The sequence below is a fragment of the Humulus lupulus genome, chromosome 2 (genome assembly GCF_963169125.1).
Source record: "Humulus lupulus chromosome 2, drHumLupu1.1, whole genome shotgun sequence".
Lineage (NCBI taxonomy): Eukaryota > Viridiplantae > Streptophyta > Magnoliopsida > Rosales > Cannabaceae > Humulus > Humulus lupulus.
Genome location: NC_084794.1, coordinates 176,241,002 through 176,245,227, shown reverse-complemented (window position 1 = coordinate 176,245,227; position 4,226 = coordinate 176,241,002). Strand labels below are relative to the sequence as shown.

At 31.6% G+C, this 4,226-nt stretch overlaps 1 long non-coding RNA gene across 1 annotated transcript; it reads right to left on the bottom strand.

The window, feature by feature from the left end:
- Nucleotides 1–506: 506 nt before the first annotated feature.
- On the bottom strand, nucleotides 507–3,256 carry LOC133818743 (uncharacterized). Its single transcript, XR_009886087.1, has 2 exons — nucleotides 2,519–3,256; nucleotides 507–2,002 (listed from the first exon to the last, which is right to left on the bottom strand). It is a non-coding gene; the product is annotated as an uncharacterized LOC133818743 (long non-coding RNA).
- Nucleotides 3,257–4,226: the final 970 nt, after the last annotated feature.

Genomic DNA, 4,226 nt, shown 5'->3' with positions numbered 1-4,226 from the left:
TATTTTTCTAACAATGAATTCTCTTCTCCTTAATTCTAAGAGTTTTCTCTTTTCCTTCCTATGTGGTTTCGAAAACCCCTAGGGTGCGGAAGGTTATTGTCCTCTTGTGTTCTTGAACACAATCAAGGAAGGTAATATAGGGCTTGATTGGTTCGTGATTGAAAATCTGTAATTTCAAAAACTGTGATTCTAAAATGAAAATCTGAAATTTGTGACTCAAAACATGTTTCTGAAAATATGATTGGTTATTTTCTATAAACTGTTTTTGAATTTTAAAAAACTGAATTTGTGATTGGTAAAAAATTTAAAAATATAACAGTATCAGAATATGTGATTGGTCCAGCTAAATCTCAAAACTATATATCAAACTAAAATTTAAAACTAAATTTTAAAAGGAGTACATCTAGAAAATTTCTTTCTTTCTTTTTATAAAAAAAAGTTACAAATGTTAGAACTTAGAAACACAATCAACTATAAGTTCTAGTACAAATACCATTATACCAAACTCAATAAAATTAATAATATAAAACACTAGACATCAAAATCACATATTAGTATATTACAAGCGGTTGTTCAAAACCAGGTGGAGCCATATGCAATATGCATACAAATTACAAAACTAGTAAAATTTGTATACAAATAATCCTTATAAATGTTTACAAGTAAAAATTAAATACAATAAAATAGGTATATAATTAAAGCACCATGTTCATCACTCATCACTTTGGCATCACAGCCAGGAATTGCACAGGAAGAACCCTTTGCTCCAGCCATCTGAGGATGGTTTGCTTCAGATTCAATCACCTTGTCCATAAGATGAGCTCAGGTAACACTGTTGAACCCGCCTGTAAATAGGGAATTGGACACGTATTGCTCTTCAACCTTCTGTGAGATTGATGGATCTATGGGCTGGTTGTCCGAGGTGGGAGGTATGTGGACTGTATAGTTCATAAAGTCTTGGCTCCCAAGTTCACTATCAAGATCATCCCTTGAGTAGCTAACATAGCGGCCTGAGGATGTTCTCTGTGCAAATGTCACCTGTGGAGGCAATGGTGGCTTCCCATCAAGCATATCAAAACTCCACGATACATTTGATCGGCTCGCCTTGAAGGACTTGGATGTCATCTTCAAGCACCTATTTTAGATCCTAAAAGTTGACATAGAACATAAATTCAAACTCAATTAGCACCATTTAAAGCATAGCTAAGAGCTGCTCAGTCAGCACTACCTTCTAAAAGATCATAACTGGAACTGAAAACCCCAAGTTATTAAAACCAAACCTTAAATTTGATCAAAGCCCAGGACTAATCAAACAAACAGAACATATAATAATGGCTGATCTGATCCACAAATCTGCTACAAGTCTATGGAAATAAAAGAAAAAACACTAAATTTAGGAGCATCATCATTTTAATTTTTATTTCATCAATTGCCCCTAGCAGCAGTGTTTAGCATAAGCTTTTGGTACTGTTATTCCTAATCTTGAAAAATAAAATAAAAGATCCCAACTTTTTTTCCCTTTAATAGTCAGAAAGCATAAAGCTTCTCATTTATTACCAAACCAACCCGCCCAGGTCCAAGTTTGAAATGTTTCAAAAATAAAAATTCAAAAAAGAAAAAGAAGATCTTGAAAAAATCCCACATCACAATAAATAAGTGATTAACTACCATTACAAATCAAAGTCCCACAAAAAGAGTCGTTTTCACTAAGATATTTTTCTCAGCAACCAAACAAACAGAGCGATAGAAAAGCAAAGGAAGACAATCTTGGTACCATGCTAAGCTACAAAAATGAAGGAGAACCCAAAAACAAAACAAAAAAGTAATATTAAAAGTTTAATAAACCAAGTAGATAAATTTCATTGCTCACAACATTCACAAGTCTGTGTCGTCTAAGGGTTGTTGAGTTGAACAACTGAGTTGAGTGAAAGTTGTGGACGTCTGTTGTTTCTTGGGTAATCCCTTGTTGACAAGTCATTTCAGAAAGCCTCAACTTCACAATCTGTAAAAGATATATACAAAATTTTCACACAGACATTTTATCAAACATCATATATGTCAACTACAACAATATGGTAACCTATGCATACTTTCCCATATTAAGAACCATAAAAAAAAACTTATCAATTTCATAATTACACACAATAAACCATTATTAATACAATGTTAAAATTAGAATATCATCTCAATATACCAAGAGTCTTTCCTCTGATCATGGGCTAAAGAGATAAAAGAGAACAGAGGAGCATAAAATGTGTCATATAAATTTTGAAATATATGATTAATGCATAATATACATCATATTCTAAGTATTAAAATACTACAGATAAAATTATTTTATCATAAAACCATAGAAAACAACACATAAGGTCATCCAACAGCAAGATAAATTTAATGTTAATGTCCACACCAGAAAGCAATAGCCAAACTCAGGATATGAATGGTATTTGCACCAAAATAAAGTAGGTGAGTGCAGAATATTCAGTAGAGAAAATGAGAGAAGGGGAGAAAGAAATACTGTATCGTGTTTGAGCATTTTGAGAAGGGCGAGGGATGAGATATAGATATGCTCAGAGGAATCAAAAGTGGGGGAATCTGGTGGAGGGTTGCCCAAAGCTTCTCCAACACCAGTGAAACATGCTTCTCCATACCTGACATATCCCAAGTTTTCTTCTTCTTCGATCGTTGACGGCAGAAAGGGGGCCTGCTTTTGTCGAAATGATGAGAGGAAGAGGTAGAGAGAAAAAGATGAGAGGAAGAGGTGGAGAGAAAAAGAAGAAAATGATTTGGTTTTATGGATTTTGGAAAGAAATTTTACAATATGCAGAAAACGTTATTTTTGCGTTTCCTATTTTACAACAGAAAATTCGGATTAAGATCAGGATTTAGTTTTCAGAAACAACCTACCAATCAATTATTTTTATGGTTCCCACAAATTTTATATTTTCAAAATCAAAAAATTGGATCCCAAAAGGATACCAATCAGGCCCATAATTTTTCCCCAATCTCTTGTTGTTTCAGTGATTGTAATCTCTTGGGTCATGTTTGTGTTGTTTCATAAATATTATTATAATCTATGGAAATCTCAATGTTTGGTAATTTTGAGGATGTTGATATGTTTTTGTTCTTGGTTGAATTTTTCTAGGTTTCTTGAAGGGCATATGCGAATGGTAATGATTGTTTTATTTCACATGAAGAGTATATTGTTTGTTAATAAGACCCATAGGAATATTTGGGAGATTATGTGTTTGATGAGATTTATGTGGGGATTCTTATGTTTATGTTGCTATGATCATTTTGACACTAATGATTTATGTAAAGGTATGCAAAGATGTTAATAGGTGCATGCTACTGGCTTCAGTTTTGGTTTTGGTATAATGTTTTTCTTTTCTTTTAGACATGTAAAAAAGTTTGAGTTGTTGGGTGGGCATATAGGGTTCGGCTATGATATGTTAAGTTTAGGGTTACTTTGTTTCATCTAATTATGAGCATTTTGAAATATTAAATGATTTTTAGGCTTGCTAAATTTCCTTTATTGTTTGAGATTGTAAAATTGCAAAAATGATTTAAAAGAGATTAAATTATGTCATGAGTCATGCTATATGTTAGAATGAGAAGAAGGATAAATTGTACATGTGTTCTTGCACTTGTTTGAGAAACCCTATAATTTTATGTGAGAATGCATGTTTTAACGGATAAGAAAATTTAATAGAAATGTTGCGAGTCTTTTGTCAAGCATACTAGATTAATAGATTAAAATGGTTTTAAAAAAAAATTGAGTTATGAATATATAGTATTGCTTGCTGAATTTTGTTGGTAAATTGCTTTTAATTAAAAAGAAGAGTAGAAATATGTTTTGAAAACTCATGCCATAGAATTAATGTAATATAATGCTTGCTGTTTTTTTTTTATATATTTTGTGAAGATAATGGTGAAATAATGTTTTGAAATGCACATGTGAGACCTCAAGTGGTATTCGATTTAAAATAAATAAAATGGCATATTATTTCACATGTTAATGGTGTTTTATCAAATTAATACATGCAGATTTTTTGTATATTTTATGAAAGAAAATATAGTTTTAATCCAAACTTGTAATTTTGATTGAATGAATAGTTGCTGGAATTTTTTTGGTTAATAGTAGGAAAAGTCTTTAAAATGAGATAAATAAAACTAGTGCATCAAATTAAACCCTAAGCTATGTATATGATGAATGTGGTATTCTC